General features: G+C 39.1%; 1 long non-coding RNA gene across 1 annotated transcript; it reads right to left on the bottom strand.

Annotated features, from left to right (window-relative positions):
- Window positions 1–3,229: 3,229 nt before the first annotated feature.
- LOC106066945 (uncharacterized) lies at window positions 3,230–12,548 on the bottom strand. The gene is made up of 5 exons (XR_008775045.1): window positions 12,397–12,548; window positions 8,129–8,341; window positions 6,872–6,925; window positions 3,804–3,848; window positions 3,230–3,463 (listed from the first exon to the last, which is right to left on the bottom strand). It is a non-coding gene; the product is annotated as an uncharacterized LOC106066945 (long non-coding RNA).
- Between the last annotated feature and the right edge of the window lie 4,500 nt (window positions 12,549–17,048).

Consider the following 17,048-nt stretch of genomic DNA (forward strand, 5'->3'; position numbering starts at 1 on the left):
AACGAGTAATAACCACATACATTATTAAGCCCGCCCCTAAATGTTCAACTCCACCAAAACCTGCATTCATAACTAAAAGAACTAATAATAAAGGAATGAGTTTCTATGAAAGTTAAATCTTGTAGTTTAAAAGGAAAAAAAATTTAAACGTATTCTTAGAACTGTACGTCAGTGGAAGCACTAATTGTTACATTTCTACTTAGAAGAAATTAATTGATTAGAAGGTGTACAAACAAATTGGCTAAAGTTTGACTACTCAGAATCCAAAGGGGTGCACTGTACATTGCCGCCATCAATGGACCTCATTCACCAATCGTAAACAAACAAGATTTAGCACGTGGTGCTCTATCTCTTCTATATAATTTACGATCTCATGTTTAATTCATGATGGTTGTCACGTGACAGTTTTTTTTCGTTGTTTTATCAATAAGATCACGTGACTAAATGTTGTTTGTTTACGATTGGTGAATGAGGTCCATTCCTAGGCTAGTCTGCTACAACATAAATGTATCCTTACACCCGTACTACAGTGGAAGCACTACTTGTTCACTCGCTACTAAGAAGATAATTGATTTGAGGGTGCAAAAAAAAACTGGCTAGAATTTGTCTACTCAAAACCCTGAGGGGTGCAAGTGCCGGCATCCATGCTGGTGAGACCTATGTGAGCCTGGAATGTTCGGCTGCACACTGGGGCAGGTTATTCCAGCTGGAGCTAAGGTCATTGGCCTTGCTTTTTTTTTTCTTTGACTCTTTTCTTCTGCCAGCGTTGTTTTCTTGTCCTCGGCAATTTGTGCGCAAGTTTTCACAGCGCGACACCATGATGCTCTGTCGTGTCTCCCTCAAAAGCAACGGTCTGTGGGCTTTTTCAGTGCACGGATCAAAGGTTTGGAACTCACTCCCCATTGATCTCAGACAGACAACATGCTACACCACTTTTAAGAAGAACAATAAGACCTATCTGTTTAAAACTTTTTTAGATTAATTGTCATTCTAGCAGTTGTGTTTGCAATGTTATTACAGCACCTTGAGCCTACATTTTGTTATTTAACAGCGCTTTAGAAATAAAATTATATATATATATATATATATATATATATATATATATATATATATATATATATATATATATATATATATATGTATGTATGTATGTATGTATGTATATGTGTGTGTGTGTGTGTGTGTGTGTGCGTGCGTGTGTGTGTGTGTGTGAGAGAGAGAGAGTCAGTCAGTCAGTCAGTAAACGAAAATATTCCCCAATAATTTTGACACTGACAAAGAGAGATAACCATTAAGAAAAAGCTTTCATTTGGAACACTGAGTTGTTCCCCCTTATTTTGAAATTATATGCCAATCAAAGTGATTACAAAAAAATCTATTACATTACATTTTAAAACATTTTTTTTCTAATATTTATTTAATAAGTTATTTTAACCATGAAAACATAGTACACATTCATCTTGAAGAAACCAGGCCGACCCAGTGTCCATAGGATCCTCAGTAGCATACAGAAAATGACAAAAGTGATTTTATTTCTTTTCTGAATGGCATAAGTATCATGACCTTATAGTTGTTATATCAACTAGTGTATTAGTATCATGACCTTATCATTGTGATATCGACTAGTGTATTAGTATCATGACCTTACCATTGTGATATCGACTCATCTCGGTCGCCCACCTTCACCAAACTGTTGACACTCTGATATAACTTCTGAACAAGGTAAGTAACTCTTAATCAGGACCAAGGTAAATAACTCTGGGATAAAGTCAATTACTCAAAAGATGGAAACTGTTTACTCCTGGGACATCTAATCATCTACTACGTCATCACTTCAACTGCGTCACGTGACTGGGTCACGAGCAGACGATCTCTCAATTTGAGTGAACCAACTGAATGTACGTTTTATGTCAGGCTGCAAAGGGTTAAATAAGAGATGTGTATTGCAAAGTCGGTTTCTGAATTATTATTATGTTAGAAACGAACGAGTATTCATTCTTTGGCCCTGCCAGGATCGAGTTTTGTAGAGAGAAGCAAAATTCATTGTAGTCCCTTTATCAGTGTCACTGAGGAATTTCCTGGTGATGTGGCAGGTCTGCAGCAGAGAATTGGCAACGAGAATTTTCTTAGGAATGTTAAAGACTTGAAGACATTTGTTATTATTATTTTTATAAATCATAGATCTAGTTAGCTGCCAATAAATCTTTTTTTATCGTTGTTGAATGCCCCGTCTTGTTTAATATAGAATGAGTCATTGGCTAGAATCGGAACGCTATCGCGTTCATCCATTCTCCCAGCAGCTGTTTCATTTAAAGGAATGACTGCACACAATTATATCTGTCGTCCCGTCTAGTGCAAAGGTCATCAGCCAGCCTCGGTTTCAAACTGTCCCAACATTTTGCTTATCTGCTTGGCATTTGCATCCAAATTTCCGCGCCATCTATTTCTGAGCCGTCCCCTATCCCTTTGTGGATTCAATGTGAGGGCTTGTCTTGTAGGCCCATTGTTGGATGCAGGCTTGCAAATGGTGTAGCCTATCCATCGTCAGTTCCTTAAAAGAAACCTACTTCAATGGGCAGCTGCTTCGTTCTTTGCCACAGTTCCTCAGCTGTGATCTTGTCTGGCCTTTGAATCGTAAGGCTCTTCCTGAGGCGGTTATAGATTTTTTATTTTTTTTTTAGTGCTGAAAATGGTTCTCCAGGTTTCTGCTCTATGGAGGAGCATTGGCTTCACAAAGGTGTTGAAGAGCCCGATCTTCGCGTTGGGCTAATGTCTCTGTATTCCCAGGTGTCCAGCTGATGTATGGCTGCTCCAGCTTTATCAATGCGGGTTCTGACATTTGTATCTCTTCCTTCATGGTTGTCCTCGTAACTGCTAAGATAAGTGACGTTTTCCAGCGCCTTCATTTGGACCGTGAAGAATGTTTCGTTGGACACCTTGCTCCTCCCTAAAGACTAGCTCAGCTGTCCGGTACTTCTCTTTTCTTGCATCTGCTGTTTGGAATGAGAGAGATAAGCCAGGTCACCCACCTGCCACGCCCACCTCTCCCACCATCATTAAACACAATACCGCACAACAAAACCAACCAGTCTGTACCACCGAGACCATTTGTTCTAGACACAGACACGTTAAACCACTTAAAACGACCACTTACATAACAAATACTATTAGGAGCATCAATAGTTTATGTTTCTTTTTTAAAACAAGTCAAAACAAAAAAAAAATCAAGTTTTTTTTTATAATGTTTGTAAACATCTTTGTGTTTATTTCTTTGGACTGATTGCGTAAACCAATCAAAATTAATTTAAAAATTCAGGACAGCAGTGTATTTAAATAATTTATCATTTCCCCAAAGAAAGATGATCAGTGATTAATTGACCAGCAGGAAGCATCATATAAAGTCCTTTTCAGCAAGGCTCTGAAGGATGGCGTTCAGTCTGTTCATTTCTGAAGTTCTTCTGGTCTGGGATCAAACAAATTAAGAATTAAAATTAAATCAGTCAGAACAGGGTGAAGGGTTCCAGTTTCATTTCTCGTATTCTTTGATATGTTTCGGCATTACTGCGATTTCGTAGCCACTTGCTTAGCAAAAGTAATAAATACCAAAGATGCTCTTTCAAAGTAAAGTCCCCCTCTTTTTTTTTAAGACCATAAAGTCTATAGGGAAGATGATCTAAAGGTCATCTGGTCAACGAATGATCTATTAATATCTCTGCTAACGTTAGACTTCAATAAATTATTTTTATTTAATCTGACATAATATTTGATTTAAAAAAAAAAAATAAAGAAAAACTGAAACTTACACACTGAACAAAATAGGCTGTAAACACAGTTAAAAACCAACTTCCCTGAAACATAGAACATACAAAGACTGAATTTACAATAAATGAGCTTCATACTAAAACAATAATATATTCAACACCATTACATACCTACATAGAAACACTATTGCAGTGTCGTATTTAGACTTTAAAATGACCTAAGCTATTTGGAGAATGGGGCCCTTAAAACCTCTTTGAAATCCCTTTCCAGATATTATATGTCAATGTTAAATATTTCTTGGGGGCCCTAAGGCCTAACGTAAAGCTTGTGTTGCCAATAGATTAGATAAATCCGGACCTGCACAATTATAAATACAAAGGCAGTCATACTATATAATGAATTAGGTCAAATCTAGTCTATAAATAGAGTTCAAAGCTAAACAATACATTTATTCCATATAATAAGTGAAAGGTGTGTTGGTATGTGTGTTTCACTTTAGAGTGACTAGTAGTGCTATAGTGCAGAGGTTCGCAAACTTTTTGGACCTGGGGACCCCTTATTATAGTTAAAACTTGCCCACGTACCCCTAACTACTAAAAGCATATTATATAAGTAACACATGTAAAAAAAAAATTGTCGAAGGAGAGTTTATGGAGCTAAAAGTCCGGGATGGAAACATAAAGCACAGGATAGATCAGAATGGAGAGATGTGCTAAAGCAGGCCAAGGCCCTCCATGGAGACATAAAGTCCAGGATAGATCAGAATGGAGAGATGTGCTAAAGCAGGCCAGGTCCCTCTATGGAGACATAAAGTCCAGGATAGATCAGAATGGAGAGATGTGCTAAAGCAGGCCAAGGCCCTCCATGGAGACATAAAGTCCAGGATAGATCAGAATGGAGAGATGTGCTAAAGCAGGCCAGGTCCCTCTATGGAGACATAAAGTCCAGGATAGATCAGAATGGAGAGATGTGCTAAAGCAGGCCAAGGCCCTCCATGGAGACATAAAGTCCAGGATAGATCAGAATGGAGAGATGTGCTAAAGCAGGCCAGGTCCCTCTATGGAGACATAAAGTCCAGGATAGATCAGAATGGAGAGATGTGCTAAAGCAGGCCAGGTCCCTCTATGGAGACATAAAGTCCAGGATAGATCAGAATGGAGAGATGTGCTAAAGCAGGCCAGGTCCCTCTATGGAGACATAAAGCACAGGATAGATCAGAATGGAGAGATGTGCTAAAGCAGGCCAGGGCCCTCTATGGAGACACAAAGCACAAGATAGATCAGAATGGAGAGATGTGCTAAAGCAGGCCAAGTCCCTCTATGGAGACATAAAGCACTGTATAGATCAGAATGGAGAGATGTGCTAAAGCAGGTCAGGTCCCTTTAATGGGCTGTAGCGCCACTGGGATGGATGGATGTGTTTATCTTCTTATCTTCTCTTATATTATACAGACAATACTTCAAAAAAGAAGATGATTACGTTCTATGCGTCAAGCATTTAGTCATGCATATTAACCAATGACCTAAATTCTGCCAAGTCTCTGTTTTTCTCTGACTCAGGCAACCCATTCCATGCTCTAATAGCACTAGGAAAGAGTTGATGGAGATTATAACTTTTGTTTACAGTTTTTTTTTTATTAATGACTTGGAAGAGGTTGACGTGGCTTCGGAAGTGTATTTATGACTGGCTCAACAAGCACATATTTTCGAATCGGTTTCTTTTATTGGTGATGAAGTTCATGACTGCAATCCATGTTGTACCAATATAAGAAGACGGGAAAGCAGTCCAACAACTTCTTTAAACGGCACATAGGATGCAGGATATACATTTGGAAGAGGCCTATGTTTTTATAACAAGAATTGGTGATATCCTTGTTCAAACATTGATTTAAGAGGTTCCGCGTTTGTTGATATTTGAATAAGCTGCTCCTTCATTAGTTTGGATCCATCAGTGATTGAGATCTGAGTTTTTCCACGCGCAAAAGAGTTCAATACCCAGTGGAGAAAATATCCAAGTGAAGAGTGTCTTCAAATGTCTGCGTAAGGTCGTTATAGAATAATACGTACTAGACATGTTAAACTGTATTGACGGGCGAGTTGACTAGTATTCAAACCATCTGAATGGATACACTGGCTTTTAACGATAAAGTTTATTTTAATTGCATACTGTTTTCATCTTTCTGCCGACACTTTAGGTAGTCTAGCAGGTCCCTAAAGGTACGCGGACCACAGTTTGAGAAACACTGCTATAGTGTGTATGGACAAACTTGACCATTACTGTTACTAAATAGCGTGAACTGCTAAAAAAGTGTGTTATGTTACTGTTATGTGCGGCTGTGTAGAGGAAGGGGGGTAATTTAGACAGCATGTAGGACTACTGATTGAGGTGGTATGTCAGAAGGAATAGAGTTAATTGGTGACAGATATTAAGTCTTTCCTTGGTGTGTGCTACATTTCTAATAAACATGATGTCATAGTGCAAGAATACACATTGCAGCACTATCCTTTCCAATGGGAAGCGTGGTCGAGAGGCCAAGTGCGCTTGAACTTGGCTTGGCTTGGCTACCTAGAAGGTTCGACACCCGACTCGGGCAGAGTTGTGTTTACTGAGCGCCCAAAGGCAGCACGGAAAACCAACTCCTAGATACCCCTCCCTCCCACTAGTCCACAAATGAGATTGGACCAAAAGCGCTCTGAGCATGCTATAAGCATGAAAGTAGCGCTATATAAAAGCTGTAATAATAATGACTTCTAAGTATTGAGATCGTATCATTCTTCTCGCGTTCAACAATCTTGTATGAGACCTCGTGTTTATGTTTCTAATTTTATCATAGCGCCTTGAGCCCCTCGTTAGGTTTGCTTGCAGCACTATATAAATTACATTATTATAAGTATTATTACCACACTGACCTAATAAAAATCAAACCAGGTCGCCCATTACAAGAGGCCAGCAGAGAATTGAGACGGATAAAGGTTCTCAAAGAAACGAATTACACAGAAAACATGTTGGACTACTCTTGATAATAGGGCCTACTTGTGAAAAAACATGAGATTAGACTAACTTGTATCATGTACGCCTAATCGCCTATGCAAACAAAGCGTGCACTTACCAACGCCAACCCCACACTGTATCAATAGGGCCAGGACGAAGAAGATAGCGAGAACTGGGAAGGAAATAAAACAGTTCATTATTCATCCAAAGTTAACATTATAACACACAAGTCAAACAAAGTCAAAGGTCAAAGGCCCTAACCCATAATTCATATAAAAGTGTATCTTCAAAAACATAATAGATATGTAATAATAAGGCTTGTCTTCGAGTCCGAAGATTAGTGAGGAGTGCAGTATTTCCCGTGGCTGCGCTGCCCCAGCTGTGACCTACATATTTTGCCACACTCAGGGCAAGCATAACCATTGTCTGCAGGTGGTCGATTTAGATTTTCTTTTCGCCGTCTGCGTCTGTCCTCGGCAGCGGATTTTCTTTTTATCTCAAATGTGTATCCCGTGGCCTTTGTGAGTGACCTCCACGTGTCTCGTTCTGAGGCCGAATGCAACCAGGTGCTCTTCTATGTCAGCCAAGGAAAGTTGACGCCTAAGCTGCTCTTTGAAGCGGCTCAATTAATAAAGTGCAGTGAATATTCATCTGTCGAAATTGAAAAAAAGACTAAATGTGTCTCAACAAAGATGGCTAAGACGGATTTTAGGAGTCAGTTATAGAGATCGGGTCTCAATCAAGGAACAGGAAGTCGACCCCTTAGTAAGGTTGTAAACAGAGCGTCGCATGAGGTTTGCGGGACATGTTCTCCGACAAAATGAATTACGCATAATAAGAGTTGCGATGACATGGAGGCCATTACGAGGAAAGAGCAAACAGGGACATCCTAGAACAACTTGACGCCACACTTTCACGTAGGTCCTCAAAGAGAATGAGAAGAAGCTTCAGACATTGCCAGTTACAGATTTTTGTGGAAGCAGCTTGCCACCGAATGCGTAGAACGACGCTGGAGAATAAGGTTTTTGAAATAAAACTTTTTAGTAGCAGGATAATGTACTGTAGATACCTCAAAATATGCATTTTGTTGGCTTTCAATACCAGAAACAGTGCTTGGAGGCGGGGCTTTGCCCCGCGCTGGGGAAACTCGCAGCGCTCCCCCAGACCACCTAACCACCCCACCCCCGAAAAAAAATCCTGGCTGCGCCCATGTTATACAGACATAAATGTACACATTATACAGACATAAATGTACATATTATACAGACGTAAATGCATATATTATGCAGGCATAAATGTACATATTGTAAAGACATAAATGTACATATTATGGACAAAGAAAAATGTACACTTCATAAAGAAACACACAATTTACCTAAAATTTTCAAAGATCGCAACATTCTAGCAAACAGTAGATCTAGCAGACGAACAGACTGGGCTCAGAAAAACTCATCGGTGAAAATCATAGGCGGCTTCTCGTGTTTGGTTCCCGAGATGGAGGGGGCACCGTAGGATGAGCACTCATAGTCGGTGAACTCCAGAAGTAGTTTGAGTAGAATTAGACCTACCAGTATCTTTAATGAAGTATCTGGTGAAATATTGAAATATTGTTATGTGGGGTTGTTATGGATTGTATGCGTGTGTTAACAAGGTAACGACAGAAAAAGGTTGGCGGCTGTTTTTTTGATGGTGTAGACCAGTGGTTCCCAAACTTTTTTGTCTCGTAGACCACTGGGGAGTCTATATAGACCACTTTAGGAATCACTGGTGTAGAGTGACGAAACAACAAGTGGCCTTTCATAATGTACATGCTTATAAGCAGGGCCGGTCTAAGGCCACTGCAACCTATGCGGCCGCAGTGGGCCCCGCACTTTCATAGGCCCCGCGCGAATTATAAATGTAAATTATTAAAATAAACCATTTTAACTTCAATTTCTGTTATTCTCATAAAATTGTAAAATATACGAAAAAGTCATGAAAATCTCCTGAAATTATTAAAATCTTCTGAAAACTGATGCAAATCTCCTTAAAAACAGACAAAATTGTCATTTCTGGGTGTCATTCAATATGGAAAACGCCAAACTTTCTAGCAATAAAAAAAAACATTGTCAGCTTTCATTTAATAAAAATGTAATAATAAGGCGAATTTGAACCAAAACAAGAAGTTCTAATTCTTAATTTACTTGAATAGTCACTGGCATACAAATATAGTTCTAAATCTATCTTCAAAAAAATTCAAAAGCGATATTTTGCTAGTCGATAGTAAATCTAAAAGACAGATCTGAATGTTTATCTACTTTTTGTTGAAAAACTAACATCTACTGTAGATGGCTCTTAAAGTTAATTTGACAGTGGTTTTGTACTTAGTAAAGAATGAACAAATGCAAAGACGAATTTATTTTCTAATACAAAAACTTAATTTTCACTTATTATCCTTTTCACAACCCAGAATATGCCCCGCGCTATCCGTTTCGCATAGGGCCCCGCAATCTCTAGGACCGGCCCTGCTTATAAGTGTTGTACGGTCGTTGACTTGTAGCACCAAACCTCTGGTAGACAACTAAACCGCTGTAGGCGTAGAATATCTCAACTTATAATGCTTGAAATAACTTCTTTGTGGACAAAACTAAATAGAACTTTTACTACAGTATAGACACATTCAACTTTAGATGAAATGAAATAAATGTAGTAGTCTTTAATAATAATGCAAAATGGTATTTTGAACAAAATCTAAGACATTATAAAAAGACGTCCTTACACCCTAGCATCCTGTAGTCTACCCTCCCAGCTTACGACATCACCGCTTATCTTGCATCATTCTCTCTCCAATTAACAATAAATACTCCCTTTCTATATTATCACCATAGAAACGCACAGATCCTCCATTACAATAAGTCACGTGAGTGAGAGTTGAAGCGAGACTAGGCGAGAGCCGTGACACAGGACGACTATTTGTTTAAATATCGTTTTCATTTTGTGGCTACTAGATCTATATCTCATTTCAAATTGAATCTAATTATATTTATACATAAACGTTATATTTAAATTTGTTTGTACAGTCTGTTCAAGTTTATTTCAAGTAAAACATTATAAATTATATGCGCCATGTTGCAAACATCAGTTTAGCCGTACTGGCTGTTTGGAGCTACAAACCAACGACCGAGTAACAACGGTTACAAGTAACAAGACACCGAGGGTCAAGATGACTGACCTTTCCTAATGCTACAATGTTGCATTAAAAAAAAAAATGCAGCTGCTATCAATTGGACACTTCCATCACCACATTTACCACTTGATTATTTTCGTAATAATCTTCTGTTGTTGTTTTTAAATAACCCTCTATTATGAAGGAACGTATGTAATTTATAATTCAATTTCTCTAAGATTTATTCATTCAAATGGTTTATACTTGAGAAAAAGGAGCGCACACACAAAGAAAAACTGATCAGGGGAGACAACACATACAAAATAGATGTTAGATATCAAAACAGAGTTGCGTAGCGTTAAGAAACAATGTATGGATGTGTTTTCATTATTTTGTTGTTGTTGTTATTACAAAGAATTATTTAACTTGTTTAACTTGCTTTGATTAGTCGTAATTTAGTTATAATTCAATCACAGCACTTCACAGCAGTATGACTTTCTACAATACTGTATTATTGTAGTCTAGGACAGGGGTTCTCGGTAATGTATTCTGCAACACGGACAGCATCACCAAATAACTATCATTGATCATTGGTATCATCAGACCCGGAGGCGCGGTAGCTGAGAGGTAAAGCGCTTAGCTTCCGAACCGGGGACCGGGGTTCGAATCCTGGTGAAGACTGTGATTTTTAATTTCGGGATCTTCGGGCGCCTCTGAGTCCACCCAGCTCTAGGGAAAAGTAAAGGCGGTTGATCGTTGTGCTGGCCACATGACACCATTGTTAACCGTAGGCCACAGACACAGATGACCTTTACAAGGTCTGAAAGGGGAACTTTAATCATCTTACAATCTTACTATCATCAGACCCCACACATCGCACCTGGGGGCATGGTGGCTGAACAACAAAGCGCCCAAACAACCGCTGCCTTACAAAAGCCTGGGATTTTAAGCTTCGTGATTTTTAGGACGCCTCCGAGTTCACCCGATATAGAGAAAGTAAATACGATTGGTCGTTGTGCCATAAAAACAGATGACCTTTACATCATCCGCCCAGTAGATCGCTAGATAAGAAAGGGTTAATTTTTTTTTACCTATTAGCAGGACGAGTGTTGGATCTGCCTGTGTTCTATTACAATCAAAATTAATTAGCCAAAGTGAGTGTCTTTCCTTCAATTCTTTTCCTGTATTTCAGAACGTTAGTTTACATCTTAAACAAGACGATACTACGAATACCAGAATTCAAAATCACTAAACTTAGAGACACTTCAGGACAGAAGAATAAAAAGTAAAGTAGCTATAATACGTAAAACACTGAACCATAATTTGCAAACAGAAAAAACAAAGCATGGAATGGGTTGCCTGAATCAGCCAAGGAAACCAACGACTTAGCAGAGTTTAGGTCATTGATTAACATGCATGACTAGATTGACACATGAAATGCGAAGGACGTAGTTATCTTCTCTTTTGAAGTAACGTCTGTAGTATACGTCTTTTAGAGTTTTGATTTTAACACATATTGTGATTATATTGCTTAATAATGTGATTAATTCTTGTTGTATATATACATGCATAATTATGCAACAAAGTTTTCTTAACAATTCTCTTGTTATAAAAGAAATAAAAAAGACGACAATTTTACTTTGAAATTGTTCGCAAACATTTTTTTGTAATTAACTGCAAGTTGTCATGACGCATTCTTTTATATATTTAATATGCACTTTTTCAAAAGTTACAAAGCTTATATTAACCCAGTCTCTCTGTCTAGTAAAAATTCTGGAAGAGTGATTTCTACCACACCCATTCTAGAATCAAGCTGAAACTTTACACAATTATTCATTGGCAAAGACAAGACATAAATCAATAACCAAAATTTAACCAATGAGTCAATTAATTACTGGTTATTAACTTTTTAAAAATACAAAACAAGGGTAATTTCTACTTCAGTATTAAGAGATATGGCAAAACATATGGGGGTCCCCTTAGATAACTATATTTCTCACAGATCCATTTTCGGATCAAGTTTATATTTTAAAAACCAGCACAAGACCAACGTAGGATATTTTGATATATCTGAAGGGTCTTAATGTCCAGTTCTCTAGATGTAGATCTAAATAATCTAGAATAGAATCTAACCAATTCCGAAGCCTAAATCCATAATTATATTTAGAGCTATAGTAGTATTGTCTGGTCGTGTGGTATGCACTCTGGGGTGTTCCAGGTTCGAACTGCCACCGCAATCCACCGCCGTACTTTGGAAGTTTTGGGCTAGAATGTAGGCCTAGGCCCTAGGCCTAATAATCTTCAATACCAAAGGAAAAAAAAAATTTCGATGTAGTTATCTTATAATTTATAATAAGTAATAATACAAACGTTACTTTAAAAAAAAAACTATGATTACGGCCTACGCCAGGCTACGCATGTTCCTATCTAGGTCAATCTATATCTAGATGTAGCCTATGTAATGATCTATATAGGTATATATACAGATATAATATTACCTATTCTTCTGGGCATCTCAGAAAGAAAAAAGAGTAAAGCACATAAAAAGAAACAAAAAAAGAAAAATAGCTAGGCGCTACTTTAAAAAATGTTGAACCATTTCGTCAGCACACTTAGATTTCTCTCATGTAGGTGGCGCCACTAAGTGCACTGTATCAAACTATTTGGTGTGAAAATTGATAATTGGAATCTAAAAGTAGGCCTACTATTTTGAGGATTTGCGCACGGAAAATCAACGCGTAAATAAAGAGAAGATTACTGTGACTAACTTTTAGTGGTCGCCTGCTGGTGATATAAGCTACTTAAAAGACTCGTTGTTGGCCTCCGACAGTCGTAGAGAGACTAGGGTTCATCTCGAACACTTTTTCGTGTGACTGTGAAACCCTAGTTTGGAGAGACACTTCCGTCCACAAATATCGCAGGTTACTGTGGCTTTCGCTTTGGCGGTAGAGGAGCTGGCAATTGTTCGCATGACACGCTTTTCTTCCAGAGCTGAGGCCCATGTTTATTTCGATGTCCATAGCTTTCTTGGTCACCGTCACTCTCCATCTAGTGCGGTCTAACGCTATGTCTTCCCAATGGTCAGTACAGGGTTAGGAGCACTTTTCCATGACAGAATTTTAGGAGATTTTAAGAGTTGTTTTTTTAAGGATGAAATATACATATAGACTATAGAGGTAATAGAGCCGGTAGAGGTACATCTGTTCTGCGACAATTACAAGAAAAATGCAAAGAGCAGAACTTAAACCTATACGCTGCCTTTGTGGACCTCACCAAGGCTTTCGACACGGTCAGTCGCGATGGTTTGTGGAGGATTTTGGCCAGGCTGGGATGCCCACCTACGTTCCTATCCATTCTCAAGCAGTTTCACGTGGGACAAAAAGGCCAGATCAGACACAATGGTGCCCTTTCTGATCACTTCCCAATAGAAAATGGCGTGAAGCAGGGCTGTGTACTTGCCCCTACTCTATTCGCTATCTTCTTTGGCGTAATGCTGGGTCAATTGAGGCAGCGATTGCACGAAGGCATCTACATCCGGTTTCGTTCTGACGGCAATTTGTTCAATCTTCGACGTCTACTATCCCATACAAACACAAAGGAGATGGTCATAACGGAGCTTCTCTATGCCGATGATTGCGCCCTGCTAGCTCACAATTAACATGATCTCCAGAGCGCGGTAAACGAATTTGCACACGCTGCCGCCTCTTTCGGTCTATCTATAAACCTCGGGAAAACAGAAGTCATGTTCCAGAAGTCCCCCAATAAAAACATATTCAGCCCCCAAGGATCACCGTAAACAGACAGCCCCTTAACGTGGTAGACCACTTCAAATATCTAGGTAGTAGAGTGTCAAATCGTTATTATCATTATTAATTAGTAACGTCTACAGTAATTTATCATTAATCTGTGACAACAGAACAGCTATTCCTATTATTTTTGGAAAGCCTATAAATTATAATCCCCAGACTTCCATTTTAACACCATCGTACTATGCTGATTTAATTTCCATATCCTTGACCCCAGGGTGTAGCCTTAAAATTCACTACGTAACTTTTACGACCAAGTTTACATCTACCATCGATAAATCCTCTCCCTTAAGTGGGAGTGTGTGCGGAGGTCACGGTGTGTGCCTCCCCCATCCCCTTTGAAAAGCACGACCCCCCTTCCCTTTTCCACAAGCAGAGGGCGATTGCGATTATATTTATCGCCAACACTCCCCAGACATAATTAAAATATTGTATAATATTATTTAATCTAAAGTATTTACATTAGTAACTAAATTTTAAAAAACTCACCAGTCAACTTTAGGGGTTGGTGATGGAGGGAAGCAATGAGCGGAGATTCATCTCTACCTCCCCTCTCCTGAATCCCGTGATGTCTATATTATTCTCACGATTGTCATTTTTTTCACCATTTTGCTAGCTTTTCTTTTGTATCATGAAAATAATAATAATTTTATTTATCGCCAGTTAAATTTAATGCAGTTAGAATCATTATAGTTGCTATTTTTTTATAACGTCACCGATAGCCCATAGCCATATTTTAATTATTTTCAAAATTATGGTCGCTAATTACAGAGTGCCTAATTTTCCGGTGCCTTATTTTCCGCCTTGTCAAAAAGTGCCTAATTATCCGGTGCCTAAATTTCCGGATGCCTAAATATGAGGTGCCTAAATTTCCAGAGACCCGTCACTAGATTCTAGTGATTTGGCGTAAATGTGTAATCTAGACATTAGATGTATCGAGATAATTAAATTGACTAAAATCAAACTCTAGATAGGCTACAATTACTAGCTTCCACACGAAGTCACTCTTACTGTCACAAGAAGATTTTAGGCGAGGGAGGGCCCGGCGGGGTGTAGCCTACACATCAGGCTGGTAATTGCTCTAATTCTACTAGTCAATAGTCACTACACACTAGATCTAGCGCGTATTGAGTCGTAACAATGAAAGGAACTCTGCCCTAAAAAAAAACAAAAATAAAAACCTGGTGAAATGATTGCTTGAGCCAAGGCCATCTTGCAATCACGAGGTCGCGCTTCACAAGTGGGTGAAAGGCGACGTAGACGCGTCACTGGTCAGCTCATTAACACAGCCAGCCCGTAACGTCATGCCACCAGAATGCCTAGTTACGCTGTTTTTATTTTTTCCCCACATTTTTTTTGCAAAAAATAAGCTAAATTATAATTTTTGTTTAAATGTTGGGTAAAAATTTTAGGAGAGTGGACAAAATTTTAGGAGACTTCTGGCATTTTTTTAGGAGAATTTTAGGAGACTACATTTTTTAGGAGATTTTAGTAGCGCTACGAACCCTGTCAGTATCAATGTTCACTGTTTGGGGTCCCGTTTTATTAAATCCACGTTATGTAGGGGTGACCAGTTTTTCTGGAGCCAGACGTGAGTTGCTCGTAGACAATGACTTTCGGGATGCGAACATGTCCGAGCCAGAGCAGACGACTTTGTCTGAGGACTGTAAAGTGCAAGAAAATGAAAAAAGTAACATTAGTATGACAAATTACGAATGTCAAGGAGGCCATATTGAAAGGTCACTGTTGCCAACTAAATACTAAAAAATGTTTAGTGCTACAAACAAAAAAAAAAAAAAAAAAGAAGGCACGGTGGCTGAGTTAGTGCTTGGCTTCTGAACCGGGGAGGTCCATGGTTTGAATCTTGGTGAAGACTGGGATTTTTAATTTCGGGAATCCACCCAGCTCTAACGGGTACATGACATTAGTTGGGGAAAAGTAAATGCGGTTGGTCTTTGTGCTGGCAACATGACACCCTCGTTAGCAGTAGGCCACAGAAACAGATGACCTTTACATCATCTGCCCTATAGACCACAAGGTCTGAAAGGGAAATTTACTTAACTTTACAAACAAAAGAGATAAGAAATTAATTTCTATAGTGCTTAACTCCTTCTCTCCGAACTGACGATACCAGCGTTGATTCCACCAGAATGTGGTAAACAATTACGGGGAGAAAGAGTTAAGAGTGCGCAAAAACTACTATATATGGTTAATTGAAATAATTGGCGTATCAATATTTTTGTATTCTGTATACCGGATACAAAAAAATATTTAGACTCTTTGGTTGGAAAATCTTCAAAAGTTTTTTTTTTAGTCTTCAACTAAGTGTGTAAGGTAAAAAAACAACCCAACAGTTTAGTTTATCACTGCTATTTATTTCACGTCTCTGAATTCAAACCTCTGCAGCCTTGGGAAAGGCTTCTTATCTTATCTTATCTTATCGGAAGTCAACCCTGAGGAAAAATCAGAAGCTGGCGACCCTGGCAGAACCTGCGAAGCCGCTGACCCGACACTGTATCGGCACTTGCAGTTTTTTTTTTGGATACATCAGCTGCGTGGAGAGGGGTGAACTGCTGTGTGGGCGACATCATTTCAACCAAAGCTAATACACAGGCAGGCATTCATCTCATTCGCAACTGAAGGAGGCCATATATTTCACGTCTGCTCTTCCTTTAATAATAACAGTAAGTCCGAAGTCTGCGACCTACATATTTTCGCTACTCCAAGAGCAGACCTAACCGTTGTCCGCTGGTGGTTGATTAAGGTTCTCTTTTCGCCGACTACATCTGTCCTCAGCTGTGGATTTTTTTTAGGTCTCAAATGTATAACCCACTGTATCGTTCGGAAGCCGCTTGCTGACAGGTGCTCTCTTCTAGGTCAGATAAAAGCATGTTGGCGCCTAAGGTGGTCTTAATGTCGTTTCAGGGGGGGGGGCACGTCTGTTACGTCGACCACCTTCCGTTAATTATGATACGAAAAAAACAACATCACAAACTTAAATTATTCTTTTTAAACTATACAAGGCATTTCCAGATTTATATTTTATGGCACAATATAGGCCATGTCATGGCATTTCCGGAGGCGCGGTGGCTAAGTGGTAAAGCGCTTAGCTTCCGAATCGTTGGTCCCGGGTTCGAATCCTGGTGAAGACTGGGATTTTTAATCTAGGGATCTTTAGGGCGCCTCTGAGTCCAACCAGCTCAGTGGGTACCTACCAAAGAAAAGTAAAGGCGGTCGATCGCTGTGCTTGGCACCCTCGTCAACCGTGGGTCACAGAAACAGATGACCATTTCATCATCTGCCCTGCATGGTCTGAAAGAGGAACTTACCTTTTTTAATGGCAT

The sequence above is a fragment of the Biomphalaria glabrata genome, chromosome 15 (assembly GCF_947242115.1).
Source record: "Biomphalaria glabrata chromosome 15, xgBioGlab47.1, whole genome shotgun sequence".
NCBI classification, from domain to species: domain Eukaryota; kingdom Metazoa; phylum Mollusca; class Gastropoda; family Planorbidae; genus Biomphalaria; species Biomphalaria glabrata.